This window comes from Arachis hypogaea, chromosome 12 (assembly GCF_003086295.3).
Source record: "Arachis hypogaea cultivar Tifrunner chromosome 12, arahy.Tifrunner.gnm2.J5K5, whole genome shotgun sequence".
In the NCBI taxonomy this organism is placed as follows: domain Eukaryota; kingdom Viridiplantae; phylum Streptophyta; class Magnoliopsida; order Fabales; family Fabaceae; genus Arachis; species Arachis hypogaea.
This window is the reverse complement of record NC_092047.1, coordinates 18171546-18196746: the sequence shown is the minus strand read 5'-3', so window position 1 is coordinate 18196746 and position 25201 is coordinate 18171546. Positions and strand designations below refer to the sequence as shown.

Sequence of the window (25201 nt, the reverse complement as noted above, 5' to 3'; positions counted from 1 at the left end):
ATCTGAAAAGGTTCACCAAGTTATGTGTCTGTGGCATTTATGTATCCGGTGGTAATACTGGAAAACAAAGTGCTTAGAGTCACGGCCAAGACTCATAAAGTAGCTGTATTCAAGAATCAACATACTGAACTAGGAGAATCAATAACACTATCTAAATTCTGAGTTCCTATAGATGCCAATCATTCTGAACTTCAAAGGATAAAGTGAGATGCCAAAACTGTTCAGAAGCAAAAAGGCTACAAGTCCCGCTCATCTAATTGAAACTAATTTTCATTGATAAGTTTGGAATTTATTGTATATTCTCTTCTTTTTATCCTATTTTGTTTTTAGTTACTTGGGGACAAGCAACAATTTAAGTTTGGTGTTGTGATGAGCGGATAATTTATACCCTTTTTGGCATTGTTTTTACATAGTTTTTAGTATATTTTAGTTAGTTTTTACTATGTTTTTATTAATAATTATGCAAAATTCACATTTCTGAACTTTACTATGAGTTTGTGTGTTTTTCTGTGATTTCAGGTATTTTCTGGCTGAAATTGAGGGACCTGAGCAAAAATCTGATTCAGAGGCTGAAAAAGGACTGCAGATGCTGTTGGATTCTGACCTCCCTGCACTCGAAGTATATTTTCTGGAGCTACAGAAGCCCAATTAGCGTGATCTTAATTGAGTTGGAAAGTAGACATCCTGGGATTTCCAGAAATATATAATAGTCTATACTTTGCCCGAGATTTGATGGCCCAAACTGGTGTTCAAAGTCAGCCTAAAAATTCTGGCGTAAAACGCCCAAACTGGCACCAAAATTGGAGTTAAACGCCCAAACTGGCACCAAAGCTGGCGTTTAACTCCAGAAATAGCCTAAGCACGAAAAAGCTTCAATGCTCAGTCCAAGCACACACCAAGTGGGCTCCGGAAGTGGATTTCTGCACTATCTGCACTTAGTTACTCATTTTTTCTGTAAACCCTAGTTACTAGTTTAGTATAAAAACTACTTTTAGAGGTTTATTTTATGACTTTTTGACCATCTTTGGACGTTTAGTCCTTAGACCTTTAGTCTTTGGTTAGTCTTTTGTTAATTTTATGCTATCATAGACCATGGAGGCTGGCCTCATGGCCATGCCTAGACCTTTCACTTATGTATTTTCTACGGTGGAGTTTCTACACCCATAGATTAAGGTGTGGAGCTCTGCTGTTCTTCATGAATTAAAGCAATTACTACTGTTTTTCTATTCAATTCACGCCTACTTTTTCTCCAAGATATATTCTCGTACTTAATTCAGTTAAGTCAGAATGAAGGGGTGACCCGTGACAATCACCCAATCTTCGTTACTCGCTTAGCCAAGGTCGCGTGCCTGAAAACCACAAAGCGATCTACATGATGTTCAATGTAGTCATTGGACGACAGCTGGAGTATACTCTCTTGGGTTTCTAATATAAGATTAGAACCATCGTGGTATAGGCTAGAATTATTGGCAGCCATTCCTGGGGTCGGAAAAGTCTAAACCTTGTCTGTGGTATTTCGAGTAGGATCTGGGAAGGGATGACTGTGACGAGCTTCAAACCTGTGAATGTGGGGCGCAAGTGATAGTGCGCAAAAGGACAATGGTCCTATTCCGAGGCTAGCGGGAACCGACAGATGATTAGCCATGCGGTGAAAGCGCAGATGGATTTGTTTTCATCCGAGAGGATCATACAGCTTGCCATGGAAGGAGGTAACGCATGGTTGGAAGAAGGCAATAGGAAAGCAGAGGTTCAGAAGCAACAAAACATCTCTATACACTTATCTGAAATTCCCACCAATGAATTACATAAGTATTTCTATCTTAATTTATATTTTATTTATATTTTAATCACTAAAATCCTATAACAATTTTAATCCTCCTGACTGAGATTTACAAGATGACCATAGCTTACTTCAATCCGACAATCTCTGTGGGATCGACCCTTACTCACGTAAGGTATTACTTGGACGACCCAGTGCACTTGCTGGTTAGTTGTGCGGAGTTGTGAAAAAGAGTTGAGATTACGATCGTGTGTACCAAGTTGTTGGCGCCATTTCAGAGATCACAATTTCGTGCACCAGTATGTAAGATGTAATATTTCTATATCGAAGAACAAAGAGGTAATATGGACTTCCCAAATCAAACAAAGTATTCTATGTAATCATCGGTTTAATTTCCTTAAAGAGGCTCTAAGCCATTAATCTTCATGAAGATTATTTAACTTTCAGAAATTTGTTTTATCCTATTTCAAAAGATAAAAGGTGTTATATTATCAATTGCATGATTTAATTCTCAAACAATAATAGTAATAAAGCTAATCACCCATCATGTGCTGGTTAATCAACTTATAACCTAACCCTCAGCAACCTAACATCACATGCACCATCGTGTACCACTTGAAAAGATATCAATGAATAATGAATACCTGAAAGAATAGATTAGTGGGGAATTTGAGCAATTTAACAGTCCAATAAGCCATCTTGTCCAGAAATGTTACCGGTGCACTAAACAGCAACAAGTAATCCCTAATCACATTAAACCTGAAATCAATAAAGATAGCAGAGCATAATCCCTAATTACAAAAACAGCAACAAGTAATCAATTATTTTAACAGCAGCAAGAAAATTTCAACAAAAATTTCAGAAATTAAAAAAAGAGCAGCAGCACAGAATCAATTATTTGATTTTCATTAATCCATTCACAACTTCACAATAAAAAATCAGCAAACAGAGAATAAAAGGAAGAGAAGAACCGAAGAAGTGAAAACAGTGCCACTAACCTTCGACGGAGACACGGACGGCGACCGGCGACATAGCGGCGAGCTGCTCCAAGCCTCGAACAGAGAAGCCAGGAAGACGAGCTTAGCGTGACAGAGCTTGCGACAAGCTTGAGGCGGCGACGCGATCTTGAGGCAGCAACAAGCTTGAGGTGGCGACGCGAGCTTGAGGCAGCGACGAGCTTGAGGAGCCGGCGACGAGCTTGAGGGAGACTGGGAGAGAGTGGCGAGAGAAGAGAGAGCTGAGATGGCTTTTTGGTTCTAGATTAGGGCACCACGCAGGGGAGTAAATGAGGGAGAGAACGACACCATTTTCCTCTAAAAAAGTGATGGGTTTTTTTAATTTATTTTGAAATCTAGTTTATTCCTATTATTTTAAAACAGTGACCGATTTAGCAACTAATTAATTTGTAACTTTTGATTTTTAGTTGGTCTCAAATTCGGTCACTAATAGCGACCAATTTAGTGACCAACTGCTCTAATACTAAGATTTTATAGTTGGTCGCTATATTAATCCTTAGCAATTGATTTAGTGACCGCTACCTTAGCGACCGAATTAACGCCAACTATTTTATCAACATATTTTTAAATCGGTTGCTAATTCGGTTGCAAAATTATAAAATAGCAACCAATTTAGCGACCGAATGCTTTAAAACCAACATTTTATAGTTGGTCGCTAAATCGGTCGCTATCTTAACATTTAGAAACCGATTTAGCAACCAACTTCTTAGCGACTGATTTAGTGACCAACCACCATTAAGCTTGTTTTTATATTGGTAGCCAAATTGGTCGCTAAATTAAAAATAGCAACCGATTTAACCACCAACATACCCTAAAAGCTTGTTTTTTGTTTTGGTTGTTAATTCGGTCGCTAAGTTAAAAAAAAGCGACCGATTTTAGCGACCGACTAGATTGGCTTTGTCATTGGTAGCTAAATCTGTCACTAATTTTTATTTTAACGACCAATTTAGCGACCAAGAGTGGGTGGTCACTAAATCGGCCGCTAATTGAAATTTAGCGACCGATATTTTTTAAGTCCTAGAAAAGTTTGATTGGTCACAAAATCGGTCGTTAATAGTGACCAATTTTATTGGTCGCTAAAATCGGTCGCTATTTTGAAACTTTCTTATAGTGATCCCTGTGTGTGCGTGCGCACCAGAATATGCGTGGTGCACGAAATTGTGATCTCAACGGCGCCAAAAACTTGGTACGCATGATCATAATCTTAATTCTTCTTCACAACTTTGCACAACTAACCAGCAAGTGCACTGGGTCGTCCAAGTAATAAACCTTACATGATTAAAGGTCAATCCCACGGAGATTGTCGGCTTAAAGCAAGCTATGGTCATCTTGTAAATCTCAGTCAGACAGATTCAAATGTTTATAGGATTTTGATAATTAAAATATAATTAAAATAGAAAATAAGATAGAGATACTTATGTAATTCATTGGTGAGAATTTCAGATAAGCGTGTGGAGATGCTTTGCTCCTTCTGAATCTCTGTTTTCCTACTGCTTTCATCCAATCATTCATACTCCTTTCCATGGCAAGTTGTATGTTGGGGGATCACCGTTGTCAATGGCTACCGTCCGTCCTCTCAGTGAAAATGGTCTGAATGCACTGTCACCGCACGGCTAATCAGCTGTTGGTTCTCGATCATGTTCGAATAGGATCCATTGATCCTTTTGCGTCTGTCACTACGCCCAACACTCGCGAGTTTGAAGCTCGTCAAAGTCATCCTATCCCAGATCCCACTCGGAATACCACAGACAAGGTTTAGACTTTCCGGATCTCAAGGATGGCCACCAATAATTCTAGCCTATACCACGAAGGTTTTAATCTTAGATTAGAAACCCAAGAGATACACATTCAAGCTTGTTTGCATGTAGAATGGAAGTGGTTGTCAGGCACGCGTTCATAGGTGAGAATGGTGATGAGTGTCACATAATCATCACATTCATCCTGTTCTTGTGTGTGAATGAAAATCTTAGAGAAGAAATAGGCTTGAGTTGAATAGAAAAACAATAGTACTTTGCATTAATTCATGAGGAACAGCAGAGCTCCACACCTTAATCTATGGGGTGTAGAAACTCCACCGTTGAAAATACATAAGTTATAATGGTCCAGGCATGGCCGAATGGCCAGCCCCCTAAACGTGATCAAGAGATCAAGAGTGATACAAAGATATAAAATAAATCTCTAAAAGTAGTTTTTATACTAAACTAGTAGCTAGGGTTACAGAAAATAAGTAACTAAGTGCAGATAGTGCAGAAATCTACTTCCGGGGCCCACTTGGTGTGTGCTTGGGCTGAGCATTAAGCTTTACATGTGTAGAGACTTCTCTTGGAGTTAAACGCCAGGTTGCAGCCTGTTTCTGGCGTTTAACTCTGGTTTGTAACCTGTTTCTGGCGTTTAACTTCATAATAGGGCAGGAAGTTGGCGTTTGAATGCCAGTTTGCGTCGTCAAAACTTGGGCACAGTATGAACTATTATATATTTCTGGAAAGCCCTGGATGTCTACTTTCCAACGCAATTGAGAGCACGCTAATTGGGCTTTTGTAGCTCCAGAAAATCCACTTCAAGTGCAGGGAGGTCAGAATCCAACAGCATCTGCAGTCCTTTTTCAGCCTCTGAATCAGATTTTTGCTCAGGTCCCTCAATTTCAGCCAGAAAATATCTGAAATCACAGAAAAATACACAAACTCATAGTAAAGTCCAGAAATGTGAATTTTGCTTGAAAACTAAAAAAAATATACTAAAAAGTAGCTAGATCCTACTAAAAACTACCTAAAAATAATGCCAAAAAGCGTATAAATTATCCGCTCATCAGTGCGTATGCACGTTTTTTGAAAATCACAGAGTGTGCGTGCGCACAAGGGTGTGCGTACGCACAAGTGAAAATGTGGCCTCTGTTCAGAGCACGCGCACAACAGTGTGCGTGTGCACACAAACCAGAACTCACAATTTTCTGCAACATCATAGAAATCATATTTATGGGACCAACTTCTAACGATCATATCTTTCTTTAAAAAATTCAGATTTCTACAAAATCTATACCATTTTAAAGCTCTTTGAATTTTTTTAATTGGATATAAAATTCATTCAATTTCAAAAATCGTAACTTAAGATATGATCCGTCAAAGTTCACCAAAAATCCATTTTTCAAATTTCACAAGATTCTCTATTTTTCCAAAACTCAAAACCAAACCAAACATTTACAACCATAATTCCTTACCAAAACACTACCACACATTTACCATTATTCCTCAATCATATCCCAAACATTTCCACACCTAATCACTCATTCTCTTCCAACTTTTTTCACCACAAATCCAACACGTATCACTACCAAAATACCCAAATCGCTTCCATTCCTCAACTTCTTCACTAATCCCAACTACAATAACATTATTTCATATACAAGCTATATACCCAATTATCATCATTCATCATCAAATCATATAATCATCATCATTATTATTCGAATTCATTCCACACAACACCACCACTACATCTATCAATTCTCATCAACTACACCAATCATCAATTTCCTCAACAACATCATAATCACACTCCAATACATACAACTCATAAAATCTTCATCACAATTCACATGCCTCATACATAATCCAACCCAACATCAATACTCATCAACACCAATAGTTCCCAACAATCATTATCAACCACAATAATAAAAAATAACCAACAATTACCATCAATTCAATCATATCCTAAGGTCCACTAGCCTAAGTTTCTAGAAACATTACATATTACATAAAGAAAACCGAAACCATACCTTGGTCGATTCTCAATATGCTCAAACACCAAACTTGATTCCAACAAGCTTCCACCAAGCTCCAAACTAGCAAAGCCAAACCAAAAACCACAACCAACTCCAAAAACAAGCTTCATACATATAACATAACCATGCATTAATAACTAAAGCTCACACCACACCAAATCACAAGGATATAGAGGTTCCTTACCTTATCCAACAGTGATTGGAGCAAAGTCCGACAATTACCCGCTACTAGAGATCACCTAAAATACCAAAACCACAAAATCTACTAAAAAACTATAACAAAAAATGCACAGAAGCTAGGGTAGGAAAATGGAGCTTAATTTTTTATTTCTTACCAGCAAAGCCTAGATAGAAATGAAGAGCTCAACAGGAGTTTCGCGTGGCCACAAACGCCTCGTCAATCGGAGGTCTGTAGCTCAAGTTATGAGCAAAAGAGTGTGAAAGTGAATAGTAACTTCTCCTCTCAGCGCATCCCTTCTTACTTGAGGGTGAAAATAAGCTGAATTGCTCATTAATAGAGTATATATATGTTGGGTCTTGGATCCGGTTTAGGTCCGGTCCAACCCGTTAGCATTTTTGGTTCGTTTGGCCCACTTTGGGCAAAAATCTTTAAGATTAGTGCCCGGTTTTCGATTCTAAATTATTTTTGTCCTTTCAAAACAATAAATTCAATTTTCAAAATCTTATTTTCTTAAAACATGGTACCGGACAGACTAGAGCTAGTACTGCCAGCTTAAGCACTGGTACGCATTTTTATAAAAAATTTTCACAAAAGATATATTTTCCAACTCAAAAAAATTCATTGAAATCAAATTTCACCTTTATATTTTAAAAAGAATATTTTTACATTTTTGGGGAAGAGTGTTATGAAAAAGTGTGAAGAAGAGAGAGTGAGTTGAGGTTGGTGGGGATCCTGTGGGTCCACAGATCCTGAGGGGTCAAGGACTTAGCATCCCTGCTCCATTTAGGCGTGCAAGACGCCCTTAGAATGCAATTCTGGCGTTAAACGCCAGATTACTGTTTGTTTCTGGCGTTTAACGCCAGCTTTTCTCCCTTTCTTGGCATTTAACGCCAACTTGGTGCTCTGTTCTGGCATTAAACACCAGTCTGGTGCCAGTTTTTGGCATTAAACGCCCAGAATGGTGCTAGACTGGGCGTTTAACGCCCATTCTGCTACTCTTACTGGCGTTTAAACGCTAGTAAGCTCTTCCTCCAGGGTGAGCTATTTTTAATGTTATTTTTCATTCTGTTTTTGATTTTTCAATTGTTTTTGTGACTTCACATGATCATCAACCTAAAGAGAACATAAAATAACAATGGAAAATAGATATAATTAAATAACATTGGGTTTCCTCCCAATAAGCACTTCTTTAATGTCAATAGCTTGACAATGAGCTCTCATGGAGCCTCACAGATAATCAGAGCAGGGTTGGGGCCTTTCAACACCAAACTTAGAGTTTGGTTGTGGCCTTTCAACACCAAACTTAGAGTTTGGTTGTGGCCTCCCAATACCAAACTTAGAGTTTGAATGTGGGGGTTTTGTTTGACTCTGTATTAAGAGAAGCTTTTCATGCTTCCTCTCCATGGTTACAGAAGGAGAACCTTGAGTCTTGAATACAAGGTAGTCTTCATTCAACTGAAGGACCAACTCTCCTCTGTTAACATCAATCACAGCTTTTGCTGTGGCTAGGAAAGGTCTACCAAGGATGATGAATTCATCCTCATCCTTCCCAGTGTCTAGGATTATGAAATCAGCAGGGATGTAAAGGCCTTCAACCTTTACTATCACGTCCTCTACTAGTCCATAAGCCTGTTTCATTGATTTGTCTGCCATCTCTAGTGAGATTCTTGCAGCTTGTACCTCAAAAATTCCCAGTTTCTCCATTAAAGAGAGTGGCATGAGGTTTGTCCCTGACCCCAGGTCACACAGAGCCTTCTCAAAGGTCATGGTGCCTATGGTACAAGGTATGAAGAATTTTCCAGGATCTGATTTCTTCTGAGGTAATGTCTGCCTCATTAATGCCCTCAGTTCATTGGTGAACAAGGGGGGTTCATCCTCCCAAGTCTCAGTACCAAATAACTTGGCATTCAGCTTCATGATTGCTCCTAGATATTTAGCAACTTGCTCTTCAGTGATGTCTTCATCCTCTTCAGAGGAAGAATATTCATCAGAGCTCATGAATGGCAGAAGGAAGTTCAATGGAATCTCTATGGTCTCTGTATGAGTCTCAGATTCCTTTGGTTCCTCAAAGAAAAACTCCTTTCTATCCAGAGGACGTCCCATCAGGCTTTTCTCACAGGGACTCACGTCCTCCTCACTCTCTTCAGGTTCGGCCATGTTGGTCATGATTATGGCCTTGCACTCTCTCTTGGGATTTTCTTCTGTATTGCTTGGGAGAGTACTGGGAGGAGTTTCAGTAATCTTCTTACTCAGCTGACCCACCTGTGCCTCCAAATTTCTAATGGAGGACCTTGTCTCATTCATGAAACTTAGTGTGGTCTTGGATAGATCAGAGACTATGGTTGCCAGGCCAGAATGGCTCTGTTCAGAATTCTCTGTCTATTGCTGAGAAGATGATGGAAAAGGCTTGCTATTGCTAAACCTATTTCTTCCACCATTATTGTTAAAGCCTTGTTGAGGCTTATGTTGGTCCTTCCATGAGAAATTTGCATGATTTTTCCATGAAGGATTATAGGTGTTTCCATAGGGTTCTCCCACGTAATTCACCTCTGCTATTGCAGGGTTCTCAGGATCATAAGCTTCTTCTGCAGAAGATGCTTCTTTAGTACTGTTGGATGCAGCTTGTAATCCATTCAGACTCTGAGAAATCATATTGACTTGCTGAGTCAATATTTTGTTCTGAGCCAATATGGCATTCAGAGTATCAATTTTAAGAACTCCCTTCTTCTGAGGCGTCCCATTGTTCACAGGATTCCTTTCTGAGGTGTACATGAACTGGTTATTTGCAACCATTTCAATGAGTTCCTGAGCTTCTGTAGGGGTTTTCAGATGAAGAGATCCTCCTGCAAAATGGTCCAATGACATTTTTGACAACTCAGACAGACCATCATAAAATATACATATGATGCTCTATTCTAGAAGCATGTCAGAAGGACACCTTTTGATCAGTTGCTTATATCTTTCCCAAGCTTCATAGAGGGACTCACCTTCCTTCTGTCTGAAAGTTTGGATTTCCACTCTAAGCTTGCTCATCTTTTGAGGTGGAAAGAATTTGGCCAGGAAAGCACTGACCAGCTTATCCCAATAGTTCAGACTTTCCTTAGGTTGTGAATCCAACCATGTTCTAGCTCTGTCTCTTACTACAAAAGGGAAAAGCATAAGCCTGTAGACCTCGGGATCAACTCCACTGGTCTTGACAGTGTCACGGATTTGTAAAAATTCAGCTAAAAACTGATGAGGATCTTCCATTGGAAGTCCATGAAACTTACAATTCTGTTGCATCGGAGAAACTAATTGAGACTTGAGCTCAAAGTTGTTTGCTCTAATGGTAGGAATTGAGATGCTTCTTCCATAGAAGTTAGAAGAGGGTGCAATAAAGTCACCAAGTATCTTCCTTGCATCTCCACCATTGTTATTGGGTCCGGCCATGTCTCCTTCTTTTTCGAAAATTTCTGTCAGGTCCTCTGCAGAGGGTTGTGCCTTAGCTTCTCTTAGTTTCCTCTTAAGGGTCCTTTTAGGTTCAGGATCAGCTTCAACAAGAATGCCTTTATCCTTGTTCCTGCTCATATGAAAAAGAAGAGAACAAAGAAAATATGGAATCCTCTATGTCACAGTATAGAGATTCCCTTATGTGAGTAGAAGAAGAGAAGAATAGAAGAAGGAGAAGAGAAGAACTCGAACACAGAGAAGAAGAGGGGGTTCGAATTTAAATTAAAATAAAAGGAAAATATTTTTGTTTTTATTTTAATTATTAGTTAGAATTCAAAAATTAAAAAGAGAAATAAAATTAAATTAAAATTTAAAACAATTAGTTAATTAAAAGAAATTTTGAAAAATTGGGAGGGGGGAGTTTTCGAAAATTAGAGAGAGAAGTTTACGTGGTTTTGAAAAAGATATGATTGAAATATAAAACTTTTAAAATCAAACAAAAAGCCAGGTAGTTAATTGAAAAATATTTGAAAATCAATTTTGAAAAGATAAGAAGTTAGAAAAGATTTTGAAATTGATTTTGAAAGGATATGATTTGAAATTTATTTTGAAAAAGATTTGAAAAGGAAATTAAAAAGATTTGATTTTTGAAATTAAAGTTGATTACTTGACTAACAAGAAATTAAAAGATATGATTTTAAAATTCAAATATTGAACCTTTCTTAATAGGTAAGTAACAACTTGAAAAATTTTTGAATTAAAATATTAAATGTTAGTGAGATTTTCGAAAATATGAAGTAAGAATAAGAAAAAGATTTTGAAAATCAATTAAAAAAAATTTCGAAAATATGTAAAAAAAAATAAAAAAGATTTGATTTTTGAAAAAGATTTGAAAAGATAGAATTTTGAAATTGAAATTTATGAGTAAAACAAGGAGAGATATATTTTTGATTTTTTTATTTTTAGTAAAGAGAGAGAAAAACACCAAATTGAAACAAAACATAGAAATTATGAATCAAAACAACTAATGCATGCAAGAATACTTTGAATATCAAGATGAACACCAAGAACACTTTGAAAGTCAAGATGAACACCAAGAACTTATTTTTGAAAATTTTTAAGAAAAGACACACATGCAAGACACCAAACTCAGAAATTTTCAATGTTTAGACACTAACAAATTGAAAATGCATATGAAAAACAAGAAAAGACACAAAACATAAAATTGCAAAGATCAAACAAAGAAGATCATCAAGAACAACTTGAGGATCATGAAGAACACCATGCATGAATTTTTCGAAAATTTTTAGGAAATTAAAAAGATGCAATTGACACCAAACTTAAAAATTGACACTAGACTCAAATAAGAAACACAAAATTCTTTTTGGTTTTGTGATTTTATTAAAAATATTTTTTGTATTTTTTGAAAATTATTTTGAAAAAGAAAATAAAGATTTCAAAATTTTTAATAAGAACTCCAAGAATCATGCAATGTTAGTCTAAAGCTCCGGTCCAGGAATTAGACATGGTTTACTAGCCAGCCAAGCTTTCAGTGAAAGCTTCAGTCCAAAACACTAGCCATGGCTAATGGCCAGCCAAGCTTTAGCAGATCATTACACGCAACAGCTAAATTGATGAGAAAGACAAAGAAGCTCTTCTAAGGATAAGTGAAACCTCGGTCCAAAAGATTAGACATGGCTTAACAGCCAGCCAGGATTCAACATATCTCATGAAACTCTAGAATTCATTCTTAAAAATTCTGAAGGATAAAATAATTTATTTTAAAATTTTTTTGAAAATTTTTCGAAAATAAAAAGCTTAAAAATAAAATAAAATTACCTAATCTGAGCAACAAGATGAACCGTCAGTTGTCCAAACTCGAACAATCCCCGGCAATGGCGCCAAAAACATGGTGCATTAAATTGTGATCTCAACGGCGCCAAAAACTTGGTACACACGATCATAATCTTAATTCTTCTTCACAACTTCGCACAACTAACCAGCAAGTGCACTGGGTCGTCCAAGTAATAAACCTTACGTGAGTAAGGGTCGATCCCACGGAGATTGTCAGCTTGAAGCAAGCTATGGTCATCTTGTAAATCTCAGTCAGGTAAATTCAAATGGTTATGGGATTTTGATAATTAAAATATAATTAAAACAGAAAATAAGATAGAGATACTTATGTAATTCATTGGTGAGAATTTCAGATAAGCGTGTGGAGATGCTTTGCTCCTTCTGAATCTCTGCTTTCCTACTTCTTTCATCCAATCATTCATACTCCTTTCCATGGCAAGCTGTATGTTGGGGGATCACCGTTGTCAATGGCTACCATCCGTCCTCTCAGTGAAAATAGTCCGAATGCGCTGTCACCGCACGGCTAATCAGCTGTTGGTTCTTGATCATGTTGGAATAGGATCCATTGATCCTTTTGCGTCTGTCACTACGCCCAACACTCGCGAGTTTGAAGCTCGTCAAAGTCATCCCATCCCAGATCCTACTCGGAATACCACAGACAAGGTTTAGACTTTTCGGATCTCAAGGATGGCTGCCAATAATTCTAGCCTATACCACGAAGATTTTAATCTTAGATTAGAAACCCAAGAGATACACATTCAAGCTTGTTTGCATGTAGAATGGAAGTGGTTGTCAGGCACGCGTTCATAGGTGAGAATGGTGATGAGTGTCACATAATCATCACATTCATCATGTTCTTGTGTGCGAATGAATATCTTAGAGAAGAAATAGGCTTGAGTTGAATAGAAAAACAATAGTACCTTGTATTAATTCATGAGGAACAGCAGAGCTCCACACCTTAATCTATGGGGTGTAGAAACTCCACCGTTGAAAATACATAAGTTATAATGGTCCAGGCATGGCCGAATGGCCAGCCCCCTAAACGTGATCAAGAGATCAAGAGTGATACAAAGATATAAAATAAATCTCTAAAAGTAGTTTTTATACTAAACTAGTAGCTAGGGTTACAGAAAATAAGTAACTAAGTGCAGATAGTGCAGAAATCCACTTCCGGGGCCCACTTGGTGTGTGCTTGGGCTGAGCATTGAGATTTACACATGTAAAGACTTCTCTTGGAGTTAAACGCCAGGTTGCAGCCTGTTTCTGGCGTTTAACTCTGGTTTGTAATCTGTTTCTGGCGTTTAACTTCAGAATAGGGCAGGAAGTTGGCATTTGAACGCCAGTTTGCGTCATCAAAACTTGGGCAAAGTATGGACTATTATATATTGCTGGAAGTCCCTGGATGTCTACTTTCCAAAGCAATTGAGAGCTCTCTAATTGGGCTTCTTTAGCTCCAGAAAATCCACTTTGAGTGCAGGGAGGTCAGAATCCAATAGCATCTGCAGTCCTTTTTCAGCCTCTGAATCAGATTTTTGCTCAGGTCCCTCAATTTCAGCCAGAAAATACTTGAAATCACAGAAAAATACACAAAATCATAGTAAAGTCCAGAAATGTGAATTTTGCTTGAAAACTAATAAAAATATACTAAAAAGTAGCTAGATCCTACTAAAAACTACCTAAAAACAATGCCAAAAAGCGTATAAATTATCCGCTCATCAGTGCGTATGCACGTTTTTTGAAAATCACAGAGTGTGCGTGCACACAAGGGTGTGCGTATGCACAAGTGAAAATGTGGCCCCTGTTCAGAGCACACGCACAACAGTGTGCGTGCGCACACAAACCAAAACTCAATTTTCTGCAACATCATAGAAATCAGATTTATGGGACCAACTTCTAACGATCATATCTTTCTCTACAAAATTCAGATTTCTACAAAATCTATACCATTTTAAAGCTCTTTGAATTATTTTTAATTGGATATAAAATTTATTCAATTTCAAAAATCGTAGCTTAAGATATGATCCGTCAAAGTTCACCAAAAATCCATTTTTCAATTTTCACAAGGTTCTCTATTTTTCCAAAACTCAAAACCAAACCAAACATTTACAACCATAATTCATTACTAAAATACTACCACACATTTACCATTATTCCTCAATCATATCCTAAACATTTTCACACCTAATCACTCATTCTCTTCTAACTTTTTCCACCACAAATCCAACACGTATCACTACTAAAATACCCAAATCGCTTCCATTGCTCAATTTCTTCACTAATCCCAACTACAATAACATTATTCCATATACAAGCTATATACCCAATTATCATCATTCATCATCAAATCATATAATCATCATCATTATTATTCGAATTTATTCCACATAACACCACCACTACATCTATCAATTCTCATCAACTACACCAATCATCAATTTCCTCAACAACATCATAATCACACTCCAATACATACAACTCATAAAATCTTCATCACAATTCACATGCCTCATACATAATCCAACCCACCATCAATACTCATCAACACCAATAGTTCCCAACAATCATTATCAACCACAATAATAAAAAACAACCATCAGTTACCATCAATTCAATCATATCCTAAGGTCCACTAGCCTAAGTTTCTAGAAACATTACATATTATATAAAGGAAACCAAAACCATACCTTGGTTGATTCTCAATATGCTCAAACACCAAACTTGATTCCAACAAGCTTCCACCAAGCTCCAAACTACCAAAGCCAAACCAAAAACCACAACCAACTCCAAAAATAAGCTTCATACATACAACATAACCATGCATTAATAACTAAAGCTTACACCACACCAAATCACAAGGATATATAGGTTCCTTACCTTATCCAACAGTGATTAGAGCAAAGTCCGATAATTACCCGCTACTAGAGATCACCTAAAATACCAAAACCACAAAATCTACTAAAAAACTATAACAAAAAATGCACAGAAGTTACGGTAGAAAAATGGAGCTTAAGTTTTGATTTCTTACCAGCAAAGCCTAGATAGAAACGAAGAGCTCAACAGGAGTTTTCTGTGGCCATAAACGCCTCGTCAATCGGAGGTCTGTAGTTTTGAGCAAAAGAGTGAGAAAGTGAATAGTAACTTCTCCTCTCAGCGCCTCCCTTCTTACTTGAGGGTGAAAATATGCTGAATTGCTCATTAATAGAGTATATATATGTTGGGTCTTGGGTCCGGTTTGGGTTCGGTCCAACCCATTAGCATTTTTGGTTCGTTTGGCCTACTTTGGGCAAAAACTTTTAAGATTAGTGCCCGATTTTCGATTCTAAATTATTTTTGTCCTTTCAAAACAATAAATTCAATTTTTAAAATCTTATTTTGTTAAAACACGGTACCGGACATATTAGAGCTAGTACTGCCGGCTTAAGCATCGGTACGCATTTTTAAAAAAAATTTTCACAAAAGATACATTTTCCAACTCAAAAAAATTCATTGAAATTAAATTTCACCTTTATATTTTAAAAAGAATATTTTTACATTTTTGAACCTATTTCGTGCAATTGAACTATTATTTTATTAAAGCGTTCACTCTGGTTCTTACAAATAATAAGAATTAACTTATTTTGTTTTGATTTTTATTAAAGAATTATATTATGAGTTTGTTTTATTACGTAAAGAATTATATTTTGGGTTTGATTAGAATTATGTTTTGGGTTTGATTAAAGAGCCACATTTTGAGAAGTTTTAGTGAATTTAAAGTATTTGAATTTGATTGGTAAAGAGAGATAATTTTTTAGTCTTTCGAAAGTTAGTAAACTTGAGAATGAGTTTAACTTGATTACTTTTAATAAAAGGGTTATGTTTTGAAAAGTATTTAGTGAATTTAAAATAAATGATTTTCTTGAGTCTTTTGAAAGAGATTTAAACTGAAAATGGTTTTGAAGTTTGTCTGAAAATTTTTGATTGAGTAAATATGAGTTTATGAAAGAGAATGGGTTTAGAGTGACATTATTTTGAAAGTTTCGGAAAATGTTATAAAAATTTGTTTTGGTTTTAAAGGAAAGTGATTTGAGAAAAAGTGATTCTTGGCATGCTCTGATCTGAATGTATATTGCTATTAAAGTAATTGGGCAAGTTGAGATTGAGGATTCTCTCTCTTGCTACGATAGACAAGTTGAGGTTCAGGATTTCCTCATTTGTTGTGGTGATAAAGTACAATTTTATGGTTTATTTTGTATTAAATTTGGTGGATTTCATCAACCTTTCCTACACTTATTCACTAAAATAGCATGGTTTTATGAATTCTTCCTAAATTGTGCTTAGGATTGAAAACACATTTTTTAGGCCCTTAATTTGCTAATTTTAATTCACTTTAATTCAATTCGATGCCTTGATGTGTTTGATGAAGTGATTTCAGGTTTCCAAGACAAGTATGGATTGAAGGAGTGAGGAGAAAGCATGCAAAAGTGAAGAATTCATGAAGAAATAAAGTTTGGAGTGCTGTATGATCATGCGTATTCACAAGCGTTCATGCGTACGCACAATTGCAAATGTTACAGCCATGCGTATACACAAGCATTGATGCGTACGTATGATTACATTTTTCACAACCATGCGTACGCATGGTCAGGCATGCGTACGCACGAATGCAATCACGTGACTCATTAATGAGAAGATGCTGGGGGCGATTTCTGGACCTGCCAAAGCCCAATCCAACTCATTTCTAAAGCTATTTGAAGCCAAATTCAAGAAGGATGAAGGGAGAGCAATTAGGTTTAGATAGAAACATGTTTTAGGTTGTATTCTAGAGAGCTTCTCTCTTCTCTCTAGAATTAGGATAGATTAGATTAAATTTTGTTTTAGATATATGTTTTGATCTTGCTTTAATTTAGTTTTCCATGCAATTTCTTGTTATTACATCTTTACTCTCTTAATTTTACTTGTTATTTCCTAATTTGTACTTAAGAGTGAAAATATTATTTTTTGGCCTTAAATTGCTAATTTTAATTCACCTTTGATTCCACTAGATGCCTTGATGTGTTTGTTAGTGAATTTAGGTTGAAAAGGCTAGGAATGGATCAAAGGAGTGAAGAGAAAAGCATGCAAAGTGGAGAAATCATGGAAAATCAAGGATTTGGGATGCACTCATCGACTCGCATGTGACCTCATTAAAGTGAAACTGCTGGGGGCGATTTCTGAGACTCCCAAGCCCAGATCCAACTCACTTTCGGAGCCTATTACATGTAGAATTGAGGAGAGTCAAGGGGGGAAGCACATAGTTTAGTTTTCATCATACTTTAGGATAGTTTCTAGAGAGAGAAGCTCTCTCTTCTCTCTAGAATTAGGTTAGATATAGATTAGGAATTCTTAGATCTAGATTTAATTCATGCTTTGATTTACTTTTCCTCTTCAATTCCTTGTTTCTCTACCTTTGCTTTCTCTAGTTTAGTACTTTATTTCTTGTAATTCTTTACTTTGTTGTTGATGCGTTTTTGTTCTTCCATTTTCCTTTCAATACAATTTTATGCTTGATGTTCTTTTATTGTTGATTTGAATTGTTGTTATTGTTTCCTTGCAATTAGTAGTTGTAGATCTACATTTCTTGTAATTTTATCTTGCTTTCCTTTTCTGCCTTCCAAGTGTTTGACAAAATGCATGGAAGGATGTTAGACTAGATTTTTGTGTTCTTGGCTTGGGATGGTAACTTAGGTGAACTTGAGTTACTAATGTCCAAGTGTTGATGATTGGTATCCATTGACTCTAGCCTTCCCTAACTTAATTGGTGAGATGGTTAGGACTTATGGATTAGGATTGGTATAGCTCATTTGACTTTTCTTTACTTGTTAGAGGATGACTTAATGGGATTAATCCTTGCAACTATCATGTTGTGGTTAGTAACAAGGATAAAGATCCTTGACCATCATTCCTTGCCAAGACCTTCTTATCATTTGAATTCCTCTTTACTTTCTTGCAATTTACTCTTCATGTTCCTTATTCAAAACCCCAAAATACTTGTCCCATAACCAATAACAAGAACACTTCTCTGCAATTCCTTTGAGAGACGACCCGAAGTTTGAATACTTCGGTTATTTTTATTGGGGTTTGTTACTTGTGACAACCAATTTTTTGCATGAGAGGATTCTTTGTTGGTTTAGGAACTATACTTGCAACAAGAATTTATTTTGAAATTCTATACCGCCAAAAATCCGTTCATCATTTAGGTGCCTTGATGTCATTGATGTCCAGTGTCATTGGTGATTTAGGGTTGTTAGTTAGTTTTATGACCAATTTTGTCCAATTGACTTAACGCTCCGATGTTAGAGGAAAACTAAGTGGAATTAACCCTTTGTAATTACCATGTTGTAATCAATGATACAAGATGGGAAACCTTGACCCTTGATCCTTGCCATTAGTGTCTTTTCGCATTTATAGTTCCTTAGTTGTTAGCTTTACTTTTTTGCAATTTACATTTCTCATTCATCATTTAAAGTCCCAAAAATACCTTATAACCAATAATATGCACACTTTCCTGCAATTCCTTGAGAGACGACCCGAAGTTTAAATACTCCCGATTTTTATTAGTTTGCATTGTGAAAAACAAATTAAACTTTGATTGAGGGTTACTTGTTGGTTTGGATCTATACTTTAACGGAATTATTTTGTGAAAATTTATAATCAATGATTTCCCTCCGTCATACGGTGGACAAGGTTAAGGTTGAGGATTTCCTTTCTCGTCGCACGAGAGTTGGATACAAGGTTGAGGATTCCCTTAAGCTCAATTCTATATTATTAATTAGATTTTTGGTTATGTTTGATTATGTTGGATTGAAATGAGTTTTGGATTGATATGGTGAAGACGGTGGCTTTGTCCCGCTCACGTAAACGCAAGTTGAGATTGAGGATTCTCTCTCTTGTTGTAATAGACAAGCTGGGATTAATGATTCCCTCTGTTATTGCAGTGGGCAAGCAGGATTGAGGATTATCTCTCTTGTTACATCAAAAAATTGAATGGAGAAGGTTGAGGATTTACTTCAATTCAATTTTCTGGTTGTGGTATGAATGGGTCAGGTTAAAGATTCCCTACCATTACATCATAGTCTTTCTCTAAATGGGAGGTTGAGGATTCCCTCCTGGGAGGTAGAGGATTCCCTCTTGGAAGGTTGAGGATTGCCTTCGTGTTAAGAGACGATATCTGGGTTAGCTACCGGATGTGTCAGGTTCTGGCAGTATAACCAATACGTAAGCTCATGGCCAGTAGGACAGGTACGCATTATATGCATCTATGTGACATTGTTTGGGTGTGTATTGATGAGGGGATATTTTATAATCTTTTTGATACTATTTTCTCAGTGTTTTTAGTTCATTTTATTAAGTTTTATTATGTTTTAGTGCAAAATTCACATTTTGGATGCTAATTTGAGCTTTTGTTTTTTTTTTTTACAATTTTAGGTTATTTTTGGATGAATTTGGCAAGTTTTGGCAAAGTCTTATTCAGAGGCAAAGAAAGAAGTTTAGATGCTGTCAGATCCTGACCTCTATTCATTCAAACGAGCATTTCTAGAGCTACAGAGGTCAAATTGATGCTCTCTCAATAGAGTTGGAAAGCTAACTTCCAGGGCTTTCCGGCAATATATAATGATTTATACTTTTCTTTGGAAATGACTGCCCAAAATGGGCGTTAAACGCCCAATTTACCCCCTCTCAGGAGTTCAACGCCCAAGAAGGACCAAGCCTCCAAGTTGGGCGTTCAACGCCAGCCAAAGAGCACAAGGGCACGAGTTCACCCCCTAATGGGCGTTCAACGCCCATCCTCAAAGTTGGACGCCAAGCCTTCAGCCCAAACACTCACCAAGTTGGCCCAGAAGTGGATTTTAGCACTCATTAGCTTAGTTTCGCATATCTTTGTGTTTTTAATTTTAAATTAACATATTTTGGGGTTAGCATCTTCTATTTAAAGAGAAGAACACTTAGGAATTAGGCATGCCTCCCAGAAGGGGAGAAGCACAGACACTTAAGTTTTCTCTGTAAATTATGAGCGGCTAAACCTCCTAGGTTAAGGATAGGAGCTCTGCTCATTCCCATGGATTAATGTTATTACTGTTCTACTTTAATATATGTTTGATTCCATTCTATGATGTATTGTCGTTCTTCATCTTTATGAATCTGGGGTGGAACGAAAGTATGACCCCTTATTCTACATGAGCTCTTCACGAATCATGACCCGGATAGTATTGAGCTACAACTTGAGAGTACATTACAGGTTCCAAGAGAGTACCTGGGCTAATTGGGGTATGTGACATAAAACCTCGTTAGTCATGGGTAATTGAGGTATCTGTGGCGTCAAGGCTAGAATACTGAGCATCATTCTCCAATCCGGAAGATCCGACCTTGTCTGTGGCGTTTTGAGTAGGATCACCAGAGATTGAATTACGTGAGCTTCACCCTTTTCCAAATTGAATGATCAGTGTCCTGGTATTTGGTTTGGAAAAGGAGATTAATGACCACTACCCCTGGCTTAATTACTTACAGCTGGCAATTGAATGAATCTCTCATTGTTAAAGCAGTCAGTAAGACATATTAATCCGGAAGAATAAGCATCTCCGAGGCCTTAACTGATTCCCTATCATTATTTCTACATCTTTTCGTTATTGTTTTGTTTATGCGCCTACAACACAACAATCAACTTTCTATTTGCCTGACTAAGATCTGCTGGATAGCCACTACTTTCTCGATCCGAAAATCCTCGTAGGATCGACCCTCACTCACCGGAGGTATTACTTGGACAACCCGGTGCACTTGCCGGTTCAGTTGTGCGAGTTCTAATTTCGCGCACCATGCATATTGTATTTAGTTTGCCTATGTGAATATTTATGTTTAACTGCTAATTGCCATACTTGCTATAATTGCTCTTGATTGTGTGGGAAATTTAATAACTATGATTGTGACTGCTTCGTTTGGACTATGGTGGTTAGAGTGGTAATTGATTATGTATATTTGGGCCAAAGGCCATGATTGTTTATATGTTGGGCCGGAGGCCGTGATTTGATTATATGCTGGGCTGGAGGCTGTGGTTTGCTTATATGTGAGGCCGGAGGCCGTGGTCTGCTTATATGTTGGGCCGAAGTCTGTGGTATGATAATGATTTGGGCCGAAGGCCGTAATTAATTGAATCACCAATAAGTATGGTTAATAATGTTTTGTTCGCATGTGGTGAAATGTTTTGGATATTATCTTTGATTGAATTTTTTATAAATTGAAATATGAATTCGGATTTTGGATAATAAAATGGTTGGTTTCAAAGAAGATTCATAAGATGAATGATGATCATTGCTTTTGAAATTCATTCTTCTTTTTATATGTATCCTTTTATAAAAATTCTTAAACCCTCTACTCAGAAACTAAGTGGAATTAACTCTTTGTAATTACCATGTTGTGGTCAATAATACAAGATGGAAAACCTTGACTCTTGATCTTTGCCATGAGTCTCTTTTAGCATTTATAATTCCTTAGTTGTTAGCTTTCCTTTCTTGTAATTTACATTTCCCGTTCATCATTCAAAACCCTAAAAATACCTCATAACCAATAATATGCACACTTCTCTGCAATTCCTTAAGAGACAACCCGAGGTTTAAATACTCTCGATTTTTATTAGTTTGCATTGTGACAAACAAATTAAACTTTGATTGAGGGTTAATTTTTGTTTTGGATCTATACTTCAACGGAATTATTTTATAAAAATTCCTAACCGACGATTTTCCTCCGTCATGCGGTGGACATGGTTAAGGTTGAGGATCCCTTCTCTTGTCGCAATGGAGAATTGGATAGAAGTTTGAGGATTCTCTTTAGTTTAATTCTATATTATTAATTATATTTTTGGTTATGTTTGATTATGTTGGATTGAAATGAGTTTTGGATTCATATGCTGAGGACGGTAGCTTTGTCCCACTCACGTAAAGGCAAGTAGAGATTGAAGATTCTCTCTTTTGTTGTAATAGAAAAGCTGAGGTTGATGATTCCCTCTCTTATTGCAATGGGCAAGTGGGGTTGAAGATTTTCTCACTTGTTACATTGGAAAATTGAATGGAGAAGGTTGAGAATTTACTTCGATTCAATTTCTGGCTGTGGTATGAATGGGTCAGGTTAAGGATTCCCTACCATTACATTACAGTCTCTCTGATTGGCATTCCCTCCTGGGAGGCTGAGGATTCCTTCCTAGAAGGTTGAGGACTGCCTTCGTGTTAAGAGACGATATCCGGGTTAGCTACTGGATGTGTCAGGTTCAGGCAGTATAACCGATACATAAGATCATGGCCAGTAGGACAGCTATGCATCATATGCAATCTATGTGACATTGTTTGAGTGTGCATATTGTATTTAGTTTGCCTAAGTGAATATTTCTGTTTAACTGCTAATTGCCATATTTGCTGTAATTACTCTTGATTGCGTATGAATTTTATTATTTGTGATTGTGACTGCTTGGTTCGGACTATGGTGGTTGGACTGATAATTAATTATGTATTTTTGGGCTGGAAGTCGTGATTGCTTATATGTTGGGCCGGAGGCCGTGATTTGATTATATGCTGAGCCAGAGGCCGTGATTTGATTATATGCTGAGCCGGAGGCTATGGTTTGCTTATATGTGGGGCCAGAGGCCGTGGTTTGCTTATATGTTGGGCCGGAGTCTGTAGTATGATAATGATTTAGGCTAGAGGTCGTAATTAGTTGAATCACCGCTAAGTCTAGTTAAAAATGTTTCGTTGGCATGTGGTGATATTTTTTGGATATTATCTTTGATTGAATTTTTTATAAATTGAAATATGAATTCGGATTTTGGATAATAAAATTGTTGGTTTCCAACAAGATTCATAAGATGAACGATGATCATTGCTTTCAAAATTCATTCTTCTTTTTATATGTATCCTCTTATAACAATTCTTAAACCCTCTACTGAGAGCCTACGAGGATGATGTTCTCACCTCCTACGGACTTCTCTTTCAGGACGGACAAGAGAGCTTATGAAGTTTTTGCTAAATTATTAGTTGTGCTATTTTTGTTTGGATATATTAGTTATAGTTTTTTCCTCGCCTTTAATATTATTATATTTTTGTAAGAGGGATAGGAGTCGTGATTATGATGTTTGTGATGTTATAAGTTATTGTATAAAGTACTCTAGTAATCATGTATATATATATAAATATGAAGTGATGTGTTTGGTTGTGTATGTACGTACGTACGTTTCAAGAAAAAGAATTTCCGGTTTTGAAAAAAAATTTACACGGACTCGAGTTAAAAGACTCATATTTTATTGTTAATTATTTATGTAAGTCATCGTAATACCCTCGCTATTAAAGTGACGCAATCAGAAGTGTGACATTTTGATAGTAAAAATGTTACAATATTTGATTTAGAAATCGGATTTTTTCAGTCTAATTTATAAATGAAGGAAAAATAAGAATTGGAATTTTCAAAAGAATTTAAATAATTCATTTTTAGTTATTTCAAAAATAAGAAAAAGAATTCAACTCTTGAGTGAAGTCTAATTTCTAGCATTTCAAACAAGCTCTAACTTTCTCATTTTTTAAAAGATCTAAATTTTTTAAAATATTTATTTATGCCAATTTTATATTACACTCTCAAATAGGAGTGATAATTGATCATTATTTATTCTAATTTTTTATTTATTCTTTAAAAAACTTATTATTTCTAACTATAAAAAATAAATAGAATTATGTGAGAAAACTCTAAACATTAATTTTATTTATGTAAAAAATTGTTAATGTGTTAAATTTTTATAAATAAAAAGAACAATTTTTCATCTATTGTAAATATAAAATAATTTTAAAGGTATATTGACTATATTCAATAAACAAACAACACATCAACAATGTTACGATATGGATGTCCATATCCATCTACTCAACATGATTTATTCTTCCTTTGAAGTTCTATTGGGAAGCACAAATATTAAAGGATATGCGGTGCATGCTTTCCCAATATTTGTAAAGTGAAACTTTTCACTAGTATAAATAGGGGAATAAGGCTGAGGCTTTGACACAAGCAAGTAATAAGAAATCAATTCTCTCTTTATGTTGCAATCAAATACTCTTCTCTTTATATTTCTACTACAATTCTTTCTCTTCTTTTATTTTATAAGTATTTTAAACACTCTTTTCTATTACTCTTTACATATAATATTCACTCTTTTCTATTACTCTTTACATATAATATTAATAGTAATATTAATCATCTTTATTATATTGAGATAGTAATTGTAGTACTAGAGTCTTCTATTTATACTTCTTTATTTGGTATTTATTTTACAACACGTTATCAGCACGAGACTCTGATCAAATTTTTAGGAAGACTCAGGTAACAATTTTTCATTATGTTGAAACTCTCTCATCTTGAATTCAATGCTCTTGATATATCTGGAAACAATTATTTATCATGGATATTAGATGTTGAAATCCATCTTGATTCAATGGATCTTGGGGATACCATTAAGGCTGAAAATAATGCATCCCAGAAGGATAAAGTCAAAGCCATGATTTTTCTCCGTCGTCATCTTGACGAAGGATTGAAAAATGAATATCTCACATTAAAAGATCCTGCAGATCTTTGGAAAGACCTTGAAGAAAGGTATAATCATCAAAAAATGGTGATACTTCCTCAAGCCCGATATAAGTGGACGCACTTGCGTCTACAAGATTTTAAATCTATAAATGAATATAATTTTGCAATGTTTCGAATCACCTCACGAATGAAGTTATGTGGGGAAAAGATAACTGATCATGATATATTAGAGAAAACTTTCTCAACCTTCCATGCCTCGAACGTGCTCCTGCAGCAGCAGTATCGAGAAAAAGGGTTTAAAAAATATTCTGAGTTAATTTCTTGCCTTCTTGTTGCTGAACATAACAATGAGTTGCTCTTGAAAAATCATGAAGCGCGCCCAGCTGGCGCCGCCCCATTTCCTGAAGTAAATGCGGCAAATTACCCCAGAAGAGGTAAATGGCAAGGTTTTAATAACAAGAAAAATTATGGAAGGAAAAGGAATTATATTCAAAAGAGAGGATCTCACCAGAAGTGGAATAAAGAAAGAAATATCGGGCAGAATAAATCAACAGAGGATAAGTGTTTCCATTGTGGTGGAAAGGGCCATTGGT

At 36.2% G+C, this 25201-nt stretch overlaps 1 non-coding gene across 1 annotated transcript; it reads left to right on the top strand.

Moving 5' to 3' along the window:
• Positions 1-9677: 9677 nt before the first annotated feature.
• Positions 9678-9785, top strand: LOC112731175 (small nucleolar RNA R71). The gene has a single exon (XR_003166965.1). It is a non-coding gene; the product is annotated as a small nucleolar RNA R71 (small nucleolar RNA).
• The last annotated feature ends 15416 nt before the right edge of the window (positions 9786-25201 follow it).